At 45.4% G+C, this 26,656-nt stretch overlaps 1 protein-coding gene across 6 annotated transcripts in view; it reads right to left on the bottom strand.

The window, feature by feature from the left end:
- Nucleotides 1–26,656, bottom strand: part of ric8a (ric8 guanine nucleotide exchange factor A) — a 513,564-nt gene that overhangs the window by 127,292 nt on the left and 359,616 nt on the right. The window lies entirely within an intron of this gene.

Genomic DNA, 26,656 nt, shown 5'->3' with positions numbered 1-26,656 from the left:
TCGGACGGGTTGCGGCGAGATGTGGCGGAAAAGGACTGTCGGGGACGAGGAGGACCGGTAGAGAACTGGGGAACGCTGGATTGAGATGTTGAACACACGGAGTTCAGACCCATGTTCTCAAATTCGTGTCGGACTACGGCCTGAATCATGGCAATCGTGGTTGCTGGCGGATCGGGAGGCATTGTGGAGAAAGCTGGCAAACAGGCGGCCTCAAGCTTCTCATAGTGGCCTCGTTCTCATAGCGGGTCGTCTCTCGGGTATCTCTCGACAATATCGTAATACTATATACCGGCTGCCATGACAGCACATGCGCGGTGTTTAGCAGGCTCTGGTAGAAGTATACCAGAATGCTACACCACATACAGGGTTTATGCATCAACATGGTAGCGAAGGCTGCTCGCTTCGATCCTAATTCACCGATGGTGCTTGCTCTCTGTCATCAGTTTTGCATACGTCATGGTGCCATTGACTCAGCTTCTAAACGGTGATGCCGGCTTCTCCTGGTTCCCTGCATGCGATTCCACATTTGCTACGCTGCGTCGTCTTCTCTCTGCACCTATTCTTCACCATTTCGACCCGTCCACTGCAACTGAGGTACATATAGACGCCAGCGGGGCTGGTCTCAATGCCGTCCTTACCCAACAAAAGCCTGGCTATATCGAATACATAGTCGCCTATGTGAGTCGCATGTTGACGTAGCCTGAGGCCCATTACAGCGTGACCTAAAAAGAGTGCTTGGCTTTAGTACGGGTACTTGTCAAGTTCCAACCATGCCTATACAGGCACCCATTCAACTTGGTTACAAGTCACCCCGCGCTTCGTTGACTTGCCAACTTGAAAGATCCCACTGGCCGCCTAGCCCATTGGGCACTACGCGTCCAGGAGTACAATATTCGCATCGTATACCGCAGCAGGTGCACACACTCAGATGCAGACGACTGGTCCCGTTCACCTTTACCTCCAGGCTCGGCCTGTGGAACAACTTCGGCACACTCCATGTCGTCTCTCAATATCGACTCCTTTGCCACTGCAGAACGTCGTGACCCATGGATTGCTTTTCTTTTCGACTAACTATCTGGATCATTGACAATCCCTATATCCTGAACCCTCCGACAATAAGCAGTTCTTTTCGCCATTCGTGACCAGCTGCTGCACCGACGCAGTTGTGCTCCTGGAAGCCATAGGTGGCTTCTGGTGATTCCCCCCAGCTTAAGGTAAAAATTATGTGCCTCTTTCCACAACGATCCGCAGTGTGGCCACGCCGGAGTTTTCAACACGTACAAACAAGCGCACCACCACTACTACTAGCGCAGTGTGTACAATTTTGTACAAAAGTTTGTTTGGTGCTGCCTTGACTGTCAACGCTGGAAATAGCCGCCTTTAAGCCCATCTGGTGTCTTGCAGCCACTCCCGTGCAGTGCCAAACCCTGCGATCATGTCTGCATCGACCTATATGGCCCGCTTCATATGACACCAGACGGCAATTGGTGGATTGCAGTTGCTGTTGACCATTTGATAGGCAATGCCGAAACTGCTGCTTGACTAAGTGCTACAGCATGGGATGTAGCCTCTTTCGTGCTACATCACTTTGTTCTTCGACACGGTGCACCTTAAGAACTCCTGAACAATAGAGGTCGGATCTCTCCAAAATTGTCGAAGGTTTGCTATCGGAATGCCATGTTATTCATCAGACAAGCATTGCATACCATCCCCAGACTAACGGGCTCACAGAGCGATTTAGCTGCACACTTGGTGATATGTAACTAGAACCACATCCTTCCATTTATCACATTCGCGTACAACCAGTGATCCAGGCCCCTACGGGATTTTCACCTTTCTTCCTCCTGTATGGCTACGAGCCTACGCATACCATCGACACGCTCCTTCCATACGGTCTTGACACCTCCAAATGTCTACCTGTGTCTGACATCGCCCGAGAAGCTGAAGAATGTCACCAGCTCGTGCGCACCTTTATCGCAGAGCAACAGCAGTGCCAGAAAGAAAACCACACTGACTCGCTTCCAAACAGAACCTACGATCCAGGCTCTCTTGTGTGGCTGTCTATCCCTTTCCAAATGCCGGGGCTTTCCTCGAAACTCGGCCCAAAATTCGCAGGGCCTCACTGAGTCTTCGAGTGAACATCTCCGGTTAATTTTCTCATTGAGCCACTGTCACCACCTGACAACTTGCAGCGGCTTGGATGCGACATTATCCACATCTCACGCCTCAGGCCCTACCACGACCCTCTGCCTCGCAATTTTTAAGTCACCAGGATGGCTCCTTTTGTTTGGGGGGAGATTGCAAAGAAGGGGACGTGTCTTGCGGTACAGCCACATTGCCAATGAGCGGCTCGGCTGGGCTAGCGCTGCTGATTGCTGGCGTCATTTTGGAAAGTGCTTTGGGCTGCCTCGCCATTCCCGGCCGCTGTGCCTTTGCTTAAGGAGCCACTAATAAACCTCTTCTCAACAGCAATAAATGGTAAAATCGACCATCACTTAGTCTCATCTTGCACCGAGCACAAAGTATAGGCACTCTTTTAGTTGAATGAAATAAACAAAAGTGCAGAATTCAAACGGGACGGAAAGAAAGACAGACACACAGGAGGAGGAGGAGGAAAAATTTTATATAAAAAAAAAAACAGAACGGACAAGTAGGTGTCTTTCTGCTTGTGCGGGAGGTGCCCTTAGTCCAGGGCTCCTGTGGCTCTTACTGTCTCCCAGGCCTGCTGCACCAGTTGCTGCTGGTTATGAGGGTCCGAACTACAGTGGAACCCCAGTTATACATACCCCAGTCCCGGCGAAGTCCCCATAGAAGCAATGCATTAAAACCCTGGTTATCCAACGCAATTTTACGCCTGACCTGCGTTATACGACCCTCACAAAGCGCGAGACGGAACGGCGGACGAAAGAAAAGTGCTGCAGGTCTCTTTCCTTGCTCTGTCTTTCCACATGAAAAAAGACGGAGCAGGGAAAGTGCCGCAATGCTCGCTGAAAATGTTGCGACCCTCACTGTGCTGAAATAGCGCCTTTTCTTCTCCACACTTTCTCCATCTCTTCTTGGTGGCATCGCCTCTCGTCGCGTTGGGGAAGCATTTCTCTCCCTCACACCAGCAGGCGCCCACGCCGCCCGCTGTGCTGAAATAGCACCTTTTCTTCTCCACAATCACTTACTCCCTCTCTTCTCTGTGGCATCACCATTCGTTGTGTAGGGGAAGCATTTCTCTCCTTCCAGTTTCCCAGCAGCAGATCGCCAACAAGGTAGCGCGGAGAGGCTTAGGTTTATCGCACATGTTCTTTGTCATAATCCGAGCGACCAGTGTGCAGCGGAGGTTTTGAGTTGTGTGGAGCAACGCGACGCACGATGTCCCGAAAGCAGACCATTCTGTCGCTCAGCTGAATATTACTGAGGAAGCATAAAAGCGGCATGGAGCCATGAAAGCCCTCGTTGCCCGGGACCTTAAGATACCCGAATCTTCGCTTAAGACGATTATGGCAAATAAAGCGATGATATTGCAGAATGCCAACAAGTTCAGGCTTAAGCGGAAAGCGGGAAAAGAAGGACAGCATGAGAAGTTAGAAAAACTTCTCGTCAAGTGGTTGGATCAAGCACGGAGCTCTGCGATCAATGTTGACGGTGCAATTCTAAAAGAAAAGGCAGACCTTGTGGCATTGCGTTTGAGCATCGACGACTTTCAGGCATCGAATGGGTGGCTGGATCACTTTAAAAAATAAAACAGGATTGCGTACAGCCGCTCCTGTGGAGAAAGCACTTCGAGTGGACGTTTTGACAGTGAATGAGCGGATGGAGTCGCCGCCGGAGACGATTGCTGCATACAAGCCCTGCGACGTTTTCAGTGCCAACAAGAGCGGTATATTTTACCATATGCAGCCCTAGCAGACCCTTGCGTTTAAGGGTGACAGCTGTCCTGGTGGCAAGCGTAGTAAAGAGCGTGTGACGGCACTATTCTGTGCTAACGAGGACGGTTCCGAGAGGCTGCCCGTGCTTGCTGTTGGAAAGTTTGCAAAAGCCACGGTGCTTTAAGAACTTGAAGACGCTGCCATGCAGCTACACCTTCAACAGAAAGGCATGGATGACGTTTTTGCTCTTCAGCAATTTTTTGAAGCAGCTGGACAACAAAATAGGTGCTAAGGCGAGGAAAATATTGCTTTTCGTGGACAACGCACCATGCCAACCACCCGATCCAACCACCCGATAAGTCCAGCCTGAGAAACAAAGGTTTTTTCTTCCGCCCAACTGCGCAAGCCGGCTGCAGCCGCTGGATGCCGGCATCATTAAGTGCATCAAAGGCTACCGGAAGCAGTTAGTGCAGCGTCGGCTGGCGGCTATGGATTGCAGCGAGTTCGAAAAAATGATCACTGTGCTTGACGCCATGAATTTTATTGCCAGTTTGTGGAACGCAGTGTCGCGAAGCATAATCGCTAACTTGTTCAAGCACTATGGCTTTAAGCAAGAGACTGCCTCCTCTGCTAGGGACGCAACAACCTCGATGACGCTCAAAGCCGATGCAGGCTTCGCTGACGATTATTTCGAGGGTTTAAACTCACCACGACCTTCACCGAGTATGTCATATACACAAAGGGGAGGGGGGGCTGGTGATATGCTCAGCAAATAACATACCTTTGAAAAAAATGGTAAAACCTCTTGTGAATCGAGTCATCCTATGTCACAAATGGGATTCTCTCTCAACAGCTGTTAAGTTGCCCTCAACTGTCCAGACATACTCTCAGCCTGCACACAACGCCTCAGTATTACGTTTCACTATTCAAAAGAGTTTATTTTGGTTTGGGTGAGGGACACCTGCATCTTGGCATTAGCCGAGACTTTGTTTTTTTAGCTCAAGCTCCTTCAAAATGGCGGCAGCATGCTTTTTTTCCCGTTCATTCCTCAATGTGTAGGTCCTTTCTGTTCTTGTCCTCCTTCTGCCACTCGTTCGCCCCACAGACCACTTGAACCATCTTCTTGGTCAGTTGCATAGTCCACGTCTGATTTTTCGAGCTCCCTAGGGGCCGCGAAAACGTCAGAAAAATCGGCCAGTTGGAAAAAATAAATGCACGTCATTTACTGCCCTTGAGGGCTCAAACCGCCACAGGCACATTCGAAAAAGCTCTGAAGGCCTGTCAGTACACGTATCAGGCATATCGGTGCTCGTATTGTGACAAGAGATACCGGACGCACACGTGTATAATTAAGGAATACCTACTGTGTCCCGCGGCACTAGCCCCTTCCCAAGCTTATGCTTCACCGCAATACTTTCGCGTATGCTTCACCACGTAACATTACTGTACTAAGGCCAAGATAACTTTCTAAAATCTGCATTATGCACCGTGCTGTGCTTTCCAAGCTTCGAAGCTAATGTGAGGACCAAAACGGCAGAGTCGCATTGCTGACAGTGGCAAATTGTTTCAATGAAAAACATGGCACCGAACAGCAAGAGGCTTAACAGCGAACGTGGAAGCAGCTAGGCCTAGCGATGCCGCTGTGATGGCTACGGCTAGGTGGATAGAATGGGGGGTTGTGAAGATCGGCCTCTGGAGGCTGGCCCCAAAATGCGTTCCTGCCGCGTGATGGTGCTGCAGGCAGAGGTGCCATAGTTTCTCACGGCGTCTGCATACCTCTGGGCGGGCAAATGATTTGATGATGATATGTGTTTAATGGCACAAGGGCCAAGTATGGCCAAAGAGCACCATGCCAAAAGGTAATTTAAACAATGCATTGTGAATGCAGTGGACAGTGGATTCATCATTTGTAAATGTGACATGGCGTCTGCATACCTCTGGGCGGGCAAATGATTTGATGATGATATGTGTTTAATGGCGCAAGGGCCAAGTATGGCCAAAGAGCGCCATGCCAAAAGGTAATTTAAACAATGCATTGTGAATGCAGTGGACAGTGGATTCATCATGGTAAATGTGACATGGCTGTAAAAAGGCCTAAAAACTGTGGCTGTAAATGGCATAAGATAAATAGGTACTAAAATGATGACAGTTATTAGGGCATGGATGATCGCAATTGGGTTTCGTTAAAAAACATGATGGAACAAGACAACACATAACAGTGATAGTAGAACCTCAAGAGAGCCCTTTTATTAGAAGGGCTGTTAGTCGTGTGCTAAAAATTTCCTGTCCAAATGACTTTGAGAGTATATGTTTCCAATAAAAACTGTAAGACTAATTTCATGTTAAAAAGCGGTTTATCACTATGAAAAAATGCAGGGTGAAGAGGTGTATTTTCACGATATGCAGAAGGAAAATACTTTTTCCTCTCTGTTTCTATTGCAGGGCACTGAATAACAACATGGAGTAATGTCATATATTATTGCTGCACTTACCACAAGTCGGGGGATCGCCTCCAGCCAAGAGATAAGAGTCAGTACCGTATGTGTGGCCTATCCTTAATCGGCAAAGAATTACTTCCTTGTAACGTGCTGTTTTCCCACTTATCCAGTTCCCCAGTTTTGGTTTTATTATGTGAAGCTTATTCATTACTTGTGTATCCCACTTGCCTTGCCAATGATTCCTTAATTTACGGCGTAGAAAAGGCTTTAGGTCTGTGGTAGGGATGGGAATATTTCCATCTCTGTCGCTAAAAGTTACTGATGTTGCACTTTCGTAAGCTGCTTCGTTCCCTTTTATACCTTTGTGACCGCGTACCCAGCATATGACAATCACTTGATTACACATATATAGGGCGCACAATAAGTTATACAGCTCATTCAAAATGGAATTCTTATGTTTTTGTAAACTAATTAGTGCTCTCACGACACTTAATGAGTCTGTGAAGAAAACAGCCTTAGCGACGTTTGTGAACCTGATGTGTTTAATAGCCGAGAGTATAGCATATGCTTCCGCTGTAAAGATGCTTGTGTATGGGTTTAGTGTCCCAGATATTGAAAATGATGGTCCAAGAGCTGCGTAAGCAACACCATCAGCAGACTTGGAAGCATCCGTGTAAAATTCAGCACAGGAATACTTCTCTTTTAGTTCAAGAAAATGTGATTGTATGTGAGCCTCAGGCGCTCGTTTCGATATTTCTAAGAAAGATATGTCACATTGGATAGTTTGCCACTCCAAAGGCTGTGGGAACCGTGTAGGAGCCATTGGGATATTTTCTAGAAAAGGGACGCCTGTTTCTTCTGACAGTGCTTCCACTCGGAGGGAGAGAGGAGGCCTGATGGCTGGGCGGTTACGGAATAGCCTTACAGAGGACAAGTCGCGAATTGCAAAATGACATGGATGCTGAATATCTGATTTATTTCAAGGTGTAAGAGAAAGATAAATATGCTCTTTGTAGATGAAGAGACCATTCGTTGGATTCAACGTACAGGCTCTCTACAGGACTAGTCCTGAAGGCACCTGTAGCAAAACGGATACCTAAGTGGTGAATCGAATCTAACATCTTCAAGGCATTAGGCGTAGCAGAGCTATACACTATAGCACCATAGTCAAGGCGTGACCTTATCAGACACATACAGGCTCAAAAGGCATCTTCTGTCACTTCCCCCGGATGTACGGGACAAGAGCTTCAGAAGATTCATTGTTTTCATGCACTCGCCTTCAGATATTTCAAGTGCGGGATAAATGTTAATTCAGTGTCTAATATGAGGTCCATAAATTTATGTTCATGGCTCACTGGGAGCTGTTGTTGATTAAGATAAATAGCAGGTTCAGGTAATGCAGTCGAACCCGGCTATATCGAACTCGCAAAAAAACGCCTATCAGTTCGATATAGAGCATAATTCGATATAAGCCTGCTAAATAATTGGATGTCATGAAAGCACATACCATTTATAAAATCACTTTATTGATTAAACTAGCTTAGTTTCGCACGAAATAGTCCTGCATTTTCTTCTGCTTTGGCAATTTCGCTGCCTGCGACGCACGCACTTTTCCACATTAAGGAGTCGGAGCAGCTGAGGCCGCAACTTTCCGCATTCGCGCAGAAGCACCGGACTAGTGCGAGCGCACCAATCACTTCGGAGGATGTGGGCCAAGGACCGTCGTTGCTTTCCTCATTGTGCCCACTTTCACTTGTGCTCGGTACGATGTTGGCAATGTAGTCTTCGTTTTCGGGCTCTCCCGTGGTCGCGACACATCATTTGTGCTCACAAACTCATCCATCGTTGATTTGTCAACAGCTTCCGGAAATTCTGACAGTTCGCTCCAAACTTCGGCAACACTGGCAACGGCTTCGTCGCATTCATCAGAATTTACGGTCATCACCGAGCACGCGGAAGTCGGCACGGCTGAAGCAATTTCAGATTAACCACTCGTACGCGGCCGTGCGTACGGGTCGGGCGCCACGGGCACCGGGTGGAGAGTTTGGACGCTTTAGCCCTAATCTCCCCCTTATTCTTCAAGATCGTGCTGAGAGTGCTCCTCGGAATCTTGTGCTCTGCGGGAACATCCGACTTCTCACCGCGTTCGACACGATTTATGATTGCGAGCTTCACGCCGAAAGGCAAATTCTTCCGTTTCATCACGGCAACACTGCGGGAGAAAGCCTACAAGGTGCACACAAAAACAGCGAGACAAGTCGCACTTTTGCCATCTTGCATGACGAGGGCACAAGGGCATCCGATTGGCTGTCTGAGCAAGCGCTGTGGGCGGGCCAGGATCATTTTTTGCAGGGGGGGGGGGGGGGGGGTGCCGACGGCTCGTCCGAGGCAGCGCGGTCGGGCGCGGTCACGGTAGGGAGAGCGGTTGGATGGAGCCGTGCGGTCGGGTTTTCTCCGCCACAGCAAGGGAAAGCCAACTTCCGGGGGCACTTTCCGCCGCTTGACGTTCGATATATCGGGTGTTGCTGCTATTTTTGTTCGAAATAAGCGTAATTTTTGCAATATATACTCATTGTAAGTATATCGTGTCCAGAAATTGTTCGATATATAGAATAATTCGATGTAAACGGGTTCGATATAGTCGGGTTCGCTTGTATACCTCTCTTGTTTGAGAAGAGAACACACATGCTTTTTTGCAGGTTTAATTTAAACCCCTTCTCGTCAGCCCACATTGACACTTTGTTTAGCCCAAGCTGTATATGTCGCTCACAGGTGGAAAGACTACATGATTTAAAACCTATTTGTACGTCATCTACATAAACAGAACAAAAAATTGTACGTGGTATGATAGTGTAAAGTGAGTTCATTTTTATAATGAATAGAGTGCAGCTAAGCACGCCACCTTGTGGTACACCTGTTTCCTGTGTAAATAGACGAGATAGCACATTACCAATTCTGACGCGGAATGTGCGGTTAGTGAGGTAACTGGATGACATTCAGCAAATTACCTCGGACTCCCATTTCGGCCAGGTCACGGAGAATTCCAAACCGCCACGTGGTGTCGTAAACTTTCTCCATGTCAATAAATACGGACAAAAAGAACTGCTTATGCACAAAAGCATCGCGACTATTCGTCTCGATGCCGACAAGGTGATCAGTTGTGGATCTACCTTCCCTGAAACCACACTGTAGGGGATCTAATAGTTTGTTACTTTCAAGAAAATGAAGGAGACGCCGGTTAACCATTTTTTTAACAAGTTTACATAGGCAACTTGTCAACGCTATAGACCTATAGCTGTTGACTGAAGTTGGGTCCTTGCCGTCTTTTAGTAATGGAATAATTATTGCTTCCTTCCAGGCGGATGGAATGTAGCCTGCAGAGAACACAGAGTTGAAGAGTGACAGTAGTGTTTTGTGGGTTTCAGGGTGTAGGTGTTTGATCATTATATACAATATCCTGTCACTTCCTGGAGCAGATTTGTTACAGCCATTGAGCGCAGCCTGAAATTCCGCCATGCTAAATGGGCTGTTGTAAGGTTGGTTGCTATTTCCTTTCCGACCCAGAGGCAGTCGTTGCGCTTGTTGCCGCTATCTCGGAAATGTATCTGAATAGTGGGATGTGCTAGAAATCCTTTCAAAATGTAGCCCTAGAGAGTCGGCTTGGTCAATGAGTGCGTCTCCTTGTGTATTTACCAATGGCAGAGGATGAGTTTCGCGGCCTTTTATTTTATTTACCCTGTTCCAGGCTTTTCTTTCGCCTGTATAAGAATTAATACCAGAGATGTATTTTTGCCAGCTTTACCTTTTGGCAAGGCGGCGCGTTCTTCTACCTTCTCATTTTATTTTCTTGAAGCTGATCAAGTTCTCGGTAGTTGGGCAGTCGCGAAGGCGACTCCAAGCCTTATTTTTATTTTTGCGGGCTTCCTTACACTGCTCATTCCACCAAGGAATACGCCTTTTAGAGGGTGATCTATTCGTTTGAGGTATACATATTGATGCAGCATCAGTTATAAATGCCATCAAATAAGATACTCTATCATCGATTGAGAGAGTACAGATGTCATCCCAGGTCAAATGTGTCAGCTCTCTGTATCGTTTCCAGTCAGCACAGTCGACCTTCCAACGTAGCAGATGTGGGGAACACTTATTGCCTTTTGTTAATTTTAAGACAATTGGGGAATGATCAGTCCCATATGAATTTTTGATCCCATCCCACTCCAGATACGGAACTAGTGTACTTGATGTTATACTTAAGTCAATGGATGAGAACGTTTTGTTCGCCACGCTGTAGAATGTGGGTTCTTTCTTGTTTAGTAAGCATGCATTGGAGGATAAAGGGGACTTTTCTAATAAGCGCCCTCTCATATCACAACGAGAATGTCCCCAGAGGGTGTTATGCGCGTTTAAATCACCTACTACAATGTAAGTTTCAGGGAGTTCTGCGATAAAGCTCTGGAATTCTGTTGTGGAAAGTTGATGGCATGGAGGGATGTACAGAGAGCTAACTGTTACTAACTTATCTAATAGCACGGCTTTGATTGCCACTGCCTCAAGGGGTGTTTGCAGATGTAAATGTTGGCAGGCGATACCTTTATCAACTATAATAGCAACACCACCAGACGAGGCGAGAGCGTCACTGCGATCTTTGCGGTAAATGGCATATTGTTTGAGAAAGTTAGTATGTGAAGGATTGAGGTGTGTCTCTTGCACACACAGCACCCTTGGATTAAACTTGCGAAGGAGTTCCTTAATATCATCAAGATTGTGTATTAAACCTCTCACGTTCCAATGCATTATCTGTGTGTCCATATTGGAAGTGTTTTATGGTGTGTGTCACGAGATCAATTAGGTTGGCTCAAGAGATCTTTGAAGGCCCCTTGATGCGGGGTATTTCCTTTTTGTTGGCGCGCTCCAGAGAGCAACGCCGTTCCTTCGGCGTCTGAGACGCCGGAGAAGTTTTTGTTACATCCATCGCCTCTTCAGAGGCGCTGGATGACGCCCGCTCAGCGGGCACTTTCGGGAGTTTTTCGGGCCTGTCTGCACGAGCAGTGGCCCTGGGACTGGCAGGCTCGGAGGTCTGCTGGCCCTTCGTGGTAGGGGGTGGAAGAGCAGTGGCTGCTCCCGCCAAGGGGGCTGATGGCGTAACCGCCGTCACACTCCGTGTGACTTGCGCGGCCGCCAGAAGATGTGGCGCTGCCCCCCGGCACGTCACATCACTGTAGGACGGATTCGATTGGTGGTGGACAGAAAAACGCTTGCGTGCTTCTGGAAAAGAAATGTTTAGTTTGACCTTCAGTTCGATTATTTCTTTTTCTTTCTTCCATGATGGGCACGATCGCAAATATGCGGGGTGGTCTCCATCACAGTTAGTGCAGTGGGTTGCGGAAGAACAGGTATTTGATGTGTTGTCTTTAGATGTACTGTTTGCACAAGTAGCATGCCCTCAGCAGCTCTGAGATCCATGCCCAAAACGCTGACACTTGAAGCATCGGCGCGGGTTGGGGATATATGGTCGCACGCGAAGTTTACAATATCCGGTCTCTATCGAATCAGGCAGTTAACTTGTTCCGAACGTTATTATTACATGCTTTGTTGGGATTTCCTTGTCATCGCGTCCCAACTTAATTTGTTGCACCTTTACAACGTTTTGGTCTTGCCATCCATCCAACAGCTCGCTTTCACTGAGTTCAAGGAAGTCGTAATCAGAAATGACACCACGCACAGTGTTCATTGACCGGGGGACAGAGACAGGAATGTCACCAAACGCAACAAGTTTAGTCAGCTTGCTGTATTGAAGCTTGTCACGCACCTCCAGAAGAAGGTCGCCACTTCCCATCTTAGTTACTTTGTAACCAGAGCTGATTGCTTCTGTCAGACATTTTGCAACCACAAATGGGGATATTGTACGGACTGTCTTGGTTTCATGTTGACTATGTATTACGTGGTATTTGGGAAATATTTCTTTTGACTTCATCAGAAAGTTGAAGGTTTCATCGGTGCGCCCCCTCTTGAGGGAGCGATCAGGGAGTGTGGGAAAATTTGAAGCCATATATAGGATTACTGTGTTTGGCAGGAATGCCCGCCGCCCACCTCAGAGCCCAACCTGGGGACGTCACAGGATTAGAAAAATTCTATTCTGCGTACGCCAGTGGTACGTTCCCACTATAACCTAATATATATATACCCAAGACTGGATATATTACACAAGGTTAACCCTTGCCGCCAGGAAATAGGAAGTTAAAATAAATTAACAGAAGACAGGAAAGATGGAAAAGTGGGAGAGAAAGACGGAGATTGGAGAGGAGGACAGGAAAACGTGACTGCCGATTTCCTCCAGGTCGGTCAGTCTGGAGGTGCTGTCTACGTGAAGCAGAGGCCAAAGAGGTGTGTTGCCTCCGCCGGGGGGCCTTAAATGTCCAAACACCCGGCATCGGCTAAACCCTCATGTGCTCGGGTACGTGGTGTCACAACACACCAAACGCCTGCTGACGCAGATGCCCCTGCGGGGGCTAATGATTTGGTCAAGCTTAGTTTTTCCGCTTGAGTGCTCTCAATGCTGACAAGTATTTTTTTTTTCAGCATTGTAGATGCCAAGAGAATTTCGTGAAGTGTTTCACTGCTCTCATTGCATGTAGAAACTGCGAGCACCAATCGCACAGCTGATACAGCGAGGAGGGTTTTCGCATGCACTTATGCCTAACAAGGCGTGCTTATGCCTTGTTGAAAGTAGTTTATAGGAATCATCGCGGAAGGCCAGCGCGTTGAAACAACTTTGAATGTGTTGCCCGCACATTATTCCCATATTTGCGATGGTAATAGCAATTTATTGGAGGAAGTTAATGCAATATATCAGCAAAGTAGTAAAAAAAATTTCTAAAAGTACAAAATGCTAATGACTTAATACGAGTTTATTGCAAATAGCATTGTCATCGCAGATCATCACATTTTTTACAAAACCTGCGGCTTCACCATCATGACTTTGTTGTGAGTAGCACACTGGTTTAGCCCTTTGAGCAAAAAGCGAACACGTGATGCAGTAAAACCTAGCCACCGATCCTGTTGGAGCAGTGGAATGCTCCGTACAGCCAATCTGTGTCACACTGGCTGCTAGAAGCAAGAAATCCTTGACCACTTTTGCATGCAGTTGTGTAGTGCTAAATGCACGAGTTAGTCTGTCCTCAAAAGTCTGAATAAGGCTTTTTTGCATAATGAATCGTTACCAACTAGCTCAGCTTTCTGCCGCTCTGAATAAGGTGTATAGACAAACTGATGGGTCCCATGCCCCACTGTTTGCAAGCTTCTGCTGGCAATTGGTGTGGTACTTTCTCTTATCACAAGGTAGGCATTCATGCATGCCTTGCGATCAGTTAAAATTATGCACTCCCTGGCTACTTAGCCCGCAATGTAATAAACCAGGCGTGCGTCATTGTGCTTCTCCACATAGTCTACATGGTCCAAGGCAACTTCTGCTGCTTCTGCAGGTAGTGCTGTGTTGTCTAAGGCTATTTCATTATTTTCTGGGAGCAGCTGCTACACTTTCAAGCAAAATTACACCCTTTTGGTCGTATCTCGGCACACAACAATAATCGTCATCTGTCTTATCTGCATTTCCTTTCTTTAACGCTGCGAGCCAGGTACTTCCAGGTCACGAACGAAATGCGCGTCATCAGCATGACAGAGCATTCTCGACATTAAAGTAGTGAGCACAGCGTTATCAAGAAGGGAAAAGCAAGCAAAACAGATGACTGTTATTGTTGTGTGGCAAATATACACCCCAAAGGGTGTACATTTGTTAAAGAGTGTACTCCGACAGTAGGAACTGCAAAAGTCCAGGGGACACATTTCCTCTCATGGTGCTCTTTGCCGAGCTACAAAAGCTCTCATGCACTACTGTAAAAGGTTAATGGAGATGCACTACATAGACCACAAGAGCTACCTTGCCCAGCGCCATGGCCTACGAGAAAGACAGGCGGCTAATGGCGCCCCCGACGGTAGCGCATTTTCCCCCAGCGGCAGGAATGCGCAGCGGGGTCTCACTAGGCAATGGTGGTGGCGCTGCGGTCTTCACACCTCCCCATTCTAACCACCTTACTATGGCTGCAAGTGGATCTGCATGCAAAAGTGCCATTTGAGATGGTGAGGTGATCAAAATGGTGGCAGTAGTTGCTTTGATTGATTAATGCCATTTCGGGCCTGTGGTCATGGTAAAATGTCCGGAAAATCGCACGACGAAGGGTTCTTGCATCTAAAATTTCAGACGTTCTTATACATGGACTCTATGGGGTATGTGGTGGTGCCGTGAAGCTGTCCGAATTTTCGGGCGTCCGGAAAGTCAGTCATTAATGGACTGTACACTGGCAACTCCTCCAGCCGACGACACGGCATCAAAATAGATTCGTTATGATTATTTTGTTACTCGAGCCAGCATTACCGCAAATTTCATTCCCTTTCAATAAAATTACAGCTGATTTTCCTTGATAGAAGCGCAAAGTTCCCCGAGCTTTCCCTGAGTATTTGCAGACTATTCAAAATCCTTGAGAATTCCCAGTTTTCCTGGTTGGTTGACACCCTGTAAAACCAGTTCATTGCTCATGCCATGCGGTGAAGCAGTTACTGGAATTTGCGAAGCATAGGTGCACTCCACACTTTTCCCACAGAACATCTGGTTTTTGTTCAACTTTGTGGTCCTCGTAACACATTTTGCAGTTCCGCCCTTTTGGCATCTTCTGAGGATGGTCCGATGAGAAGTCCAAGGAATGTGCATCATCAGTTTGTCTAGAACCATGCACCTCTTCCGGGACCGAATGCTCTCAGCCTAGCTGGGCAACCACAAAATTATGCATCCAAGCATATCTGTTTGCATTTTTGATTATTGTCTTTATCATCTCTGCAGCGAAGAGTAAAGAGAAATCCCACGCTGTTGTAAACTGTCTTGTGTAGTGCTGGGCCGAGATGTACTACGGATGGCCTTCTTGGCGTGAACGGAAGTTTCCTTGCTGCTGATAGCAGCACATCATAACTAAGTGAAGTATGCACCCTGAAGATAATCAGTAGAGGTGTCAGGTCCCACAAAAAGATCGGAAGATAAGCGCGGACAAGGAAGCAGACCATTCAAGGCCATAAAGAAACTCACCGGAGAACAGCTGCGGAAGTCCCATGCGGACTCAAACCATTGTCGCTGTCAGAGCTTGAATCTGCTTTGCTACCATATTTTCTTCCATCATCATCATAATATGTACCTTATTTCTCGTCTGAGCAAGGGGAGACTGGGACTAAAGGCCCGAAGGCCTGACAGAGGTCACAGACCCCACAGTTACAACAGTGATTATAATCAGCACAAATGAATGCATATGAAACGTACATAAATTTCTCACAAGAGAGCGGAATTTCAGTAAGAAAAATGATTACAATATTTGTTCATTGGAATGAGGAAGCCGCATAAACATTAGCACAAATGCTATCTATATGCACTCTTTGTTAGGTCATACAAGCATACATACAGATGCAATAAAATGAAAATATAAATAATTAGTGAAAGCAAATGTCATTGGCGAGTAATAATGCACTAACCTCTCTTTGTTGGAGCTTTCTGAAGTGCTAAAATTTAACAGTTCTTTTACCTTGCTTAATATTTCTGTCGACTGATACATGAATGTTTGTTTACCATAATTTGTTCTTGTTTTCGGTGTCTGGTATTCCGGTGTAGTGAATAAGGAGATATTTCATCGTTGTCTATTTTGGTGAATAATTTTCGTTTATGTATGGTGATCAGAAGTTTCCTATAATATATTCTGTCTGCTCGAAGAGGGAGTAGCGTTGAAATAATGGAGCTGTTTCAAGGTCTACAAAACGGCTATGGCGATTGCAGTATATATGAAGGATTTGTTTCTGTAAAAGAATTAACATGTTGTAGTTTGAAAGTTCTCATCACTAAATTGAAGTGCGGGTGCCACATAGTTTCGAGCACGATGCTTTTCTCGTGTCGCAGCCGCACGGGACAACGTCATGGGAACGACTTTCAATAACTGTGCAGTGACACCAGCAGCGCCCCTTTCCAGCATTTTACGAGAGAGTAAAATCTAAACTCTTGGAAACTGGTTGAAAATGCGAGGTCCACATGTTCCAATGCGGCTGACCTTCAGAAGTAAACTTTGACGGAATAAAATGACTCGGACTCCAAACCAAGGCTCACTGTCAACAGCTGGCGTCATTTGTGCTTAAAGGGGTTGGGACACCAAATTTTGAGGCTATAAAAAGCATGTTGTAGGCTGCTTCCGTATGCAGGGACACCCAGAACGAGGTATTCGACGCTGGAAACATTTCAAAATAATTTTAATTCAGCTCCAAAAAGTCATTAAAAACTCCTTCTCATGGTCGAGACCCATCGCTAGCGCAGCAGTTATGACGTCACAGAGGAGGAACGAAAATATTGACGTCATAGCACACTAGCACAAAAACGTGACGTATGATGAGTAGCGATGAAATGCCGATTACGGAGCCTGCTGAGCCGAGCAACCGAGCTACAGGCATATAGAAATCCTTTCTTAATGCAAAGAAGGGGTAAGGCGTGCAGACAGGGACACAAGAGGAGAGAAGTGGACAACACGAACGCCGCACGGCGGCCCGCGAACGGCACATGCCGGCCGAGTCCGAAAGGCAGGATATGCGGCGTTCGTGTTGTCCGCTTCTCTCCTCGCATAGTTCGGCAGCTCGGAGCGGTCTCTCGTTCACTTAGCCTTTCTCAATGTGAGGGCCCGTCCACTTTAACGGCACGGAAACTCGCCGCACGCCACTTGCCCTTCGCATGCCCCCGTGCGACGGCGGTTTTGCTCGCGAACGGTGAGATTTCCTTGCCGTAGAGAGGACGGGCCCGGGACCCATTTGTGCGGCAGCCGTACGGCAAAGCGGCCAATCAGCGACTGAGGAGTGGTTACTCTGGCACCGACGGCAGCGTCACTGCCTCTGATCGTTCGGCGCCCCCGATATCGTCACTAGGCCTTTTCCGGTTCACTTCAAAGCTAAAGCTTACGGCGCTTTGGAATGAATCACCGACTCTCACAAGCCCCAATATTTTCTTACCGTTGTTGTCGCTCTTCGCAATAATTATAATAATCGCGACATGCACTTCGAATAGCCAGTTGTTGACTCTGCTGGCACAGCACGTTATGCGCGAGCAGACGACGCAGCATAGTTTTGCGTCACTGTGTTTTGTGGCTCACGTGACCACGCCATGTTGCGTTTCCTCCTCTGTGACGTCACAGCATCCCCCCGAAAACCGAAATCGCTCGTTATAATAATGCTATTATTATATCAGCAAACGCATGAACGAAAATTTTGATGTCTCCACCCCTTTAATTATCATCGCTCACCACTGTAGGACGGCAAAGCCAGCGATATAATTTAATTCTTGACTTGCTGGGAGTCATTTGATTTTAAAAATTTGATGCTAATGCAGCGTAATCATGAGCGGCATGCTTTCTTTCTCAAGCATGGCAGAAGGTGACAGCCACGTCTCTTTTTGCTACAACATACACACATTAGTTCACAAAAAGGTCCTTCAAAAATCAAAACATCGCTGGAGTGCGAAAATTTAAACTGATTCTGAAAGTTCAGTGCCTGTACTGAATACTGGATGGTTTTGGGTGAATAAGAAATGGCTCCAACATGTTGAAATCAGCAATCGAGAGCATCAATCACCGGTGATCAATTGGAATAGGCGTGGTAACGAAAGAGTTAAGAGATTTCCGTTTATTGAGATTCCACTGTGCTACACGTATGTACAGTCTATAAAATACAACATATAAAAGAAATTGTACTTCAAGATTGTACACTTGTCAGCTATCAACTTCAAAAGGGTTCTCCCGACTAATAAAATGCTTACTTACTGCATTAGGTCGCAAGATCCTCGCTGCAGTTGAGCAGTTTTAATCCCAACCAAAAGACCATTATAACACAATTTAGGGAAGGTGCGACTAAGTCATGTAAATACGCATGTTATTAGAAGGGCGTACCCTCACGACGATGCTAAAAAATTGTTTCTTTCAACTATTTTTCATTTATTTATTTATTTATTTGTGCTGTACATTAATTTTACATCAGTGCATTGCATTGAAGCTGTTAGATGGCAGAGAGAACAGTGTCCAAGATTCCTATATTTGACATAACTCTTTTATAATGCAGGAAGATTAGAAAAAGTGTAACACATTATTGCTTTTTCATAAATACATCAGCAATAAAGTATCATGAAATGCGCTTGATGTGGAACATTTCTCAGGTATTGAACATTTTGTCTGTGATAATTGTGCACGTTGCTCAGCAAATTGTGATTAAGTTTAGAGTGCACTTTCCTTGTGTTTACCCTTCGAAATACAGTTTGTTTTAATGCTAGCCATGGTATTTGTGTCCTGTCTAAGCAACTTCCATGCGACGAAAAGGATAGTGAGTTGGTGGCTGCATTTCAGTTGACAGCGCAGATTGAAAAGAATGCATAGATTCAGGGTCTACAAAAAGAATGCTTGCAAAACTCTAGTTAGACCAATTATTGAATGTGCTAAAATTGTTTGGGACCCACACACCCCCATAACTAACTGTTCTAAACTTGACCGAATACAGAGGCTAGCTGCCAGGTTTATATTTAATAAATATTGCCGCATCCATTCTCATCCATTCTCCAACAGAGTTATGTCAATTAGCTGATCTAGCACCACTTGAGGTGAGAACTAAACATGACAGATTAATATTCCTGTTCGAAGTTATTCACAATCAAGTAGCTATTAAACCAGATGATTATTTTGAGCTTCCTATGAACGCGTCAACGAAGTATTGTCATGGTATGTACATTCCTCCTCCACTTGCCCACAATGATTGCTTCAAGTTGAGTTTCTTTCCTAGGGCAATAAGAGAATGGAATTTGTTACCCAACTCTCTTGTAACCTCGATGTCCTTACGTGCCTTTTTGGAAGGTGTTAAAAAGCACAATTTTTGTAATACCACGTAGTGAATCGCCCCAATACGTATGGATTTACTTTTTTACGTGTCTCTTATCGTGTCTATGACGACGCGGTGCCAAACTGTGAATGTTTCTTGATCACTTTCCCATGAATGTTGTATTTCATACGTCTTTTCCATTCTAAGACAAGCTTTGTGTCAAACCTTGTAACTCGGTCGCATTCTATGTTTCTTTTTGTTGTTTTCATTCTCCACTCCTGTAATAGCCCTAAGAGGGTTGACAGTATAAATAAATGAAATGGACGAAATGAAATGCATAGATGACATGCTCATACCGTGTTTTCGCTGTGTTCTTTATTGAATGTTCAAAAAAAAAAAAAAAAAAAAGAACTGCATACAGATGACAACAAAACATCAGTATATACACTTTGCATCTGAGCGGTACCAGCAAGCAGTTCACTGAGACGAAAGCCGACGACAGCTTACGTATCACTTAGTTGCAAGTGATAGCTACTGGTTGTCATAGTCACACCTGCAAAGTATACAGCTTTTTGCTGTTATCTGCATGTTCTACGTTTTTTTATTTCTTTCTTTTCTTTTCGTGCTGACGAGTAAGTTGTTTCGTGAAAAATATTTTTTACTATTTTTCAGTGAGAGAGAAGTTTGGGCAGTTGTGGATGGTTTATGAAACTATTTCATAGTAAAATAGGTAAGCAGATGGCCATAGTGGCATAAGGAAAGCACCTTTGTTGTCGTCGTAATGGGGAGGCTGTGTTTACAGAGTTATGAGCCATTTGCTTAAGGGGGTATGAGCTTAAAGGGGTTTCTGGGGTAGGGCCACGAGCGTTTTATCTAGGCATATACAGCTTCACTGTAAAAAGTACTAAGAGTTAGGTTACATGCAATGCCATAATACAGTCGAACCCAACTATATCGAACCCGTTTACATCAAATTATTCTTTATATCGAAAGATTTCTGAACACTGGCTAGTTACAATGTACAGTTACAATCTGTGGGTATTTAAGCAGGTGGTTCTTCGAAAATAAAACCAGTTGTTAGAAAGTACTCATCCTTGTGTTGCTCCTTTTCTTCGTCCCTGTTTCACCCCAATTTTAATCTTCCAGAAATCTATTTGTCTCTAGCAGATCCCAGTTCCAGCGCTTGCAGCCAGTCAAGTAAAGAAATGTTGAAGATATGTCGCCTCTTTGAGTTAACACGACTAGTTCTAGAGCCCAAAAGAGCAAAAAATGTTTTAGATTTATTTTTCACTAACACGGCAGAGGCGGTGCGTTCTACAATAGTGCAGCCTAGCACAAGCGACCACCAAGCTGTATTGTGCGATATGAAATCGCAGCATGCGAGAGCTGCTAACAGTGGTCCACGGCATGTCTACAGCTATCAAAAATCATGTGTCAGTGATATGACCCTGGCTCTAGATTCCTACTATGATGTATTTGAGACACAGGCTGAATTCGTGAATGTGGATGAGCTATGGAAAGTATTTAAGAACAAGTTGCTCGAGATGAATGACAGATACGTACCATCATGGGTTATGACTGCGCGATGCAGCAAAAGTAAGCCGTGGTGTTCGACACGTGAAATGCAAGGCCAGGCTGAGAGCACACGTTTACACTACTTATAAGAAAAACCCTTCGTTGAAGGTTAAAGATAAACTCAAAAATAAAACAAGAGATGAAGGCAGCTATGCAGACAACCAAAGATAAATACTTTAGCATGTTCCACCTGCATACACAGAAAAGACCGAAAGAACTGTGGCAATTCTTTAAAATGAACAGTAAAGATGTGTTATCAATACTGGCCCTTGATAGCGATGGTGCTACCGTCCATAACGACATTGAAAAAGCCGAGCGCTTTATCTAGTTTTTCAGTTCTGTGTATGCTGCTCGTGTTGACACTCAAAACACTGGGGCGCGATCCACCCTAGTGTTGGGCGAGTCCATGGACGATATCATGATCAACCAATGAGGAATAGAGGCCGCTCTCAAAACACTGAATGTGTCTAAAGCAACTGGGCCTGATGGTTTGTCACCAGCACTGCTTTTTTGTGCCCACGGGAGGTGTCCAAATATCTGTGCATAATCTTTACTAAATCTTTACTAGAAATCTCTTTACCAGATGACTGGAAACTTGCCAATGTCGTGCCTGTGCATAAAGGTGGACTACGAAGTAGTGTTTTGAATTACCGGCCTATCTCGCTTACTAGCGTTGCATGTAAGATACTTGAGCATGTGCTTTGCAGTAATGTTATGAGCCCCATGGACGTGCACTCTTTGCTCAGCCCCCAGCAGCATGTATTTCGCAGTGGATTTTCCTGTACAACACAGTTGTTTGAGTTGACGCATGATTTAGCAGGAGCTTTGGATAAGGGTTTTTCTGTTGACTGTTTGTTTCTAGATTTTAAGAAGGTGTTCGATGTTGTCTCTCACTCTTTACTTATAGAAAAATTAGAAATGCATAACATAAACAGCATGGTTGTAAACTGGATAAAAGAAGACCTAAATTTAAGCAAACAAAGTTGTGCTTAATGGCAAAACATCCCGTAAAGTTGATGTGTCCTCTGGCGTGCCCCAAGGATCAGTCATAGGACCACTCTTATTTCTTATCTATGTAAATGATATTTGCTCCAGTATTTCATCGCAAATCAGGCTATTTGCTGATGATTGTGTTTTGTACAGGACTATTCATACTACACATAACTGCAATGTTTTACAAAACGACCTGTACAAGGTAAATGAGTGGTACAACAAGTGGCACGTGCTCATTAACATGACAAACCGTTCATATGCGTTTTTCGAGAAAAATACCAACTCATGTCTTCTGTTACTCTTTAAATTCAACCATGATAATATCGGTTTAGGAGCACAGACATCTCAGCGTTTATTTCACACCTGTTCTTTCTTGGAGCCGTCACATTGATCATATCACAACTAAAGCATGCTGTGTTCTAGGTTTCCTGCGCAGAAATGCAAAAAAGTTGCCACTGGGGACAAAGGTATCATTGTACAAATGAAATGTCCGATCTGTTCTGGATTATGCTTGTGCTGTGTGCGATCTGTGGTCGGCATGTGACAGGAACAGTTTAGAAAGAATTCAAAGCATAGTCGTTCATTTTGTTTATTCAAATTACAGCAGGAATTTCAGTGTATCAAGAGCAAAAGAAAGCCTTAGTTGGGAACCACTACAGCAATGCGGGAAATATTTCAGAATGAAACTTTTTCACAACATATTGCACTCTCGAACAGATATAGATCCTGGGAAATATTTTTCCAAACCTGATTACGTTTCTCAACGGCTGGACCATGAAAATAGGGTTAAAGAAATAGCCTGCAAAATTGAAGCGTTCAAAATGCCATTTTTCCCCAGAACCATAAGCCAATGGAACAAGCTACCATCCGATGTCACAACGATTCTCTCAAACGATGTATTTTCAGACACATACACCCACTGAAGTAAGATAGTGTTTTTGTGTGTACATGCTAGTATAAAAGTATTAGGGGTACATGTTTTGTTTTGCCTGCTTCATTTACTGGTTCTTTGTTTCCTTCTCCCCCCGCTGTAATGCCTATGGGCACTGTGGGTATTGTGATGAATAAATAAAAATAAATAAAAAAATATTTTGCGCACAAGAAGTTTTTAAAAATGAATCCGTTCCAACTAGGCCGACTCGCAGTTATGAACGTCAAGCGGCAGAAAAGTGCTTCCAGAAGTTGGCTTTCCCTTGTGGTGATGGAAAAACCCAGCGGCGTGGCACCATTAAACCGCTCTCCCTACCGTGACTGCGCAGCGTTGAGTGAGCCGTCGACACCCCCCTGCAAAAAATGATCCTGGCCCGCCCACAGCACCTGCTCAGATAGCCAATCAGAGGCTCTTGTGCCCTCGTCGTGCCAGATGGCGCAAGTGCGAGTTGTCTCGCTGCTTTTCGGGTTCCTTGTGTTGGCACATTGTGGGCCTTCTCCCGCAGTGTTACCGTGATGAAGCGGCAGAATTTGCCTTTCGCTGTGAAGCTTGAAATCATAAATAGGGTCGAACGCGGTGAGAAATCGGATGCCCCACAGCGTGCAAGATTCCGAGGAGCACTCTCAGCACGATCTTGAAAAATAAGGGGGGGATCAGGGCTAAAGCAGACAAACTCACGGCCTGGTGCCTGTGGCACCCGACGCGTACGCACGGCCATGTACAAGTGGTTCATCCGAAAGTGCTTCAGACGTGCCGGCTTCCGCATTCCCGGTGATGACTGTAAATTCTGATGAGTGCGACGAAGCCGCTGCTGGTGTTGCCGAAGTATGGGGCAAGCTGTCAGAATTTCCGGTAGCCGTTGATGATTCGACTGTCGACAAGTTTGTGAGTGCAGATGACGCCGTCGCGACCACGGGTGAGCCCGACAATGAAGACCTTATTGCCGACCTTGTAGCGAGTACAAGTGAGAGAGGGCACAATGAGGAAAGCAACGACGGTTCTTTGCCCACGTCCTCTGAGGCGATTGGTGCGCAAGCATGGAAGGTTGCGGTCTCAGCTGCTCTGACTCTTTAAACAATTTGGAGAAGTATGTGTGCTGCAGGCGGAGAAACTGCCCAAGCAGAAAACAAAGGACTATTTCATGTGAAACTAAGCTGTTTCAACAATAAAGTGATTTTATAAATGGCATGTGCTTTTATGACATCCAATTCTTTAGCAGGCTTATATTGAATTATGCTCTATATCAAATTGACAGGCATTTTTTGGGAGTTCGATACAGCGGGGTTTGACTGTATAGTCATGAGACATGCCGTAGTGAAGGATTTTGGAATGATTTTAGAATAATTTTGATTAGCCTTTCCGAATTTCGCCTCGTCAAAATGTGGTTGCCGAGAGCGGAATCAAACCCACGACTTTGAGTTCATAAGCGCAAAACCATATTTATTGGGTTACACCACAGCGAGTCAAAAATCACAAACAAAGGTGCACCTGCATCCAGAGGTATTGCTGGAGGTACAGTGTTCAGTGATTGAAAGGCAACACACCGAGGGCATGGCTGCCAGCATTTCTTGTACTACCAACGAGTGCTCGGGACACATAGTTGAAGCATTGTTGTGTATGGTGGTACCCAGAGCCTAAATTTGGTGCCCCAGTGCTCACACATTTCTGACTGATGCACAAGAAAATCAGTTTCACCCAAAAGGCAAACTATCGATTATGATAGCAAATTAGTAGACAATTATACGAAGTAGGGATATTAGTTTTATCGCCTGTATAAACTTGAAAACATTTGCTTACTAACTGAATTAACAAGCACGGTGTCCGCGCACAGGCAAATGTGAACACATCACACTCGATGATCATGGACACTCACTGTCAAAATTCTCGCATGAGCAAGTGTGGACAGCACCAAGCGAAGTGACCTTCATGCTGTCTATTGCTTCAACACAAACAGCGGCAAGAAAACAGCACACACAAAGGCATGAGCCGATGGTGCATGCAGCCATGCGACTCCGCACAAAGTACACATCGCTCGCAGAGTAAAAGTAGCCCCTCCTCCTTCCATCCCGCCCTGCGTCCCCATTTTCCTCTGTTTCATGCACAAAATTGAGCCACAATCATCAGTTCCCCTTGTGCCCGGTTGCTCTCCCTTTCTCCCATCCCCCCACGACCTTTCACGCAATTCAAAATGGCGCATTTGCTGAAACGCTATTAATAGCTAAATTAGAAGTGAAGTCTGACAAGGCGTCTAACCAGGAGCAGCCAGGAGAGAGCATATGCTGGAAAGTGTGTGTGCGGTCTGACATTAAGTTTTGCGTGGTTTGAGGCTAGTTCAAAACTAGTAGAAATTAGCGAGACTCGATGGCTACGAGACTGATATGCAGGACAGCCAAAGTTTAATTCCTATGAGGGCGGCCACCGCCGAGTAAGCAGACGATAGCTTTTTCCGGAAGTATGTAATTATTATCGAAATTCAAAAGTAGATTTTTGCTTACTTCAGACCGTTTATCAAATTTCGTCAATAAATATACACAGTAACAATAGGAAGAAGCGCACTGATCAAAACAACATTCTTGATTGATGTCAGCTATTGGCCAATAGCAACCACATATGGGAATCTGCTCTATGATGAAATACAGCAGCCTGAAAAGAGTGAGAAGCAGGCTACCGCTTAAAAAAAGACCGTTTGAGAAAAAGGTGACTTTTCACTCTGCTTGCGAGCTTCACGCACCACGCACGACTGCAAAATTTCGCCGAGATGTTCACAGCAGCATATGCTACACTTGGACTGTGTTTTTTTACCATGCCCGAGGGGTGGTTCATCAGGACCCCTTTAAAAAGTGAAATGGAAATGAAATATTTTTAAATAATTTCTAGCAGAAGAAGTTCAGAGGTGAAGATTCATGTAGTGATGCATTCATGCACCTGAAGAAATCTTGAGAACATTTAGTAAAGCAATGAAGTCGAGAACATGTCGGGAACCTTGTAGCAGATTTCCAAGAGCATTTCATGTCATTTGAAGATTAGAAGCAGGGGCCGTTTTCTAAAAGAATCTACTTCGGCAATACTATCGCCTCGGCCATAGTTCGCCATCAGGTGTGCGCTGATTGGCATGTTGAGCAAAATCGGATGACGTAGCTCATCCGATTTCGCTAAAACAACCAATCAGCATGCGCCTGACAGCCAAATATTACAGAGGCGATAGTATCGCCGAAGTGGATCGTTTCAGAATACGGCCCCACAGCAGCCACCTGTTTCACAACTCTTTCTCAATGACGCTGGAGGAGAGCTGCATGCAGAGGCAGTAGCTCCTCTGCCAGTTTTGTAGGCCATAATTTTGCAGCTCTTGTAGAGGGGGTGGCCATATTTTTTAGGGACTGTGGCAACACGTGAGAAAAATGCTCAGCATGTCTTGTCACATATGCCGCACATGTAACAAGAGCCTGCCAAGAATATATCCCTCTCGCTCGTTCACCCATTCCTTCTACAAGCACTGCAAAATTCTGGTCTATAAAAACAAACACTGAAGTCTAGCTAACAATGCCTTGAAATTACAATGCATTCTTTAGGAAACGCCTTGTCTGTGAGCTGATGTTTAGGTTGATGACTCTGAACAAGAGTTGCCTGCGATCTTACGTGCTTTCCAAGTAGCAGTGTGGCATTACAAAACATGCTGAATATAGGCACAAATGCCACAAGCAAAACATCCAACATTTCGAACTCTTGCAGGTGTTGATTTTAGCAATCGCTGGTTTTGAATTGTGCAGCCCTAGTAAACTGTATATATAAGTCGTTCTTTAAAATGACAGAAAGCCGAGCTAGTTGGCAAGGTTTCATAATGCAAAAAAAGGGGGGTAAGGCGTGTCTGCACGCCTTACCCCCCCTTTTTTTTGCATTATGAAGCCGTTCTTGTAGCTTTACCATCACATAAAAGA

The sequence above is a fragment of the Dermacentor variabilis genome, chromosome 4 (genome assembly GCF_050947875.1).
Source record: "Dermacentor variabilis isolate Ectoservices chromosome 4, ASM5094787v1, whole genome shotgun sequence".
NCBI classification, from domain to species: Eukaryota; Metazoa; Arthropoda; class Arachnida; order Ixodida; family Ixodidae; genus Dermacentor; species Dermacentor variabilis.
This window is presented reverse-complemented; position numbering and strand designations above follow the sequence as displayed.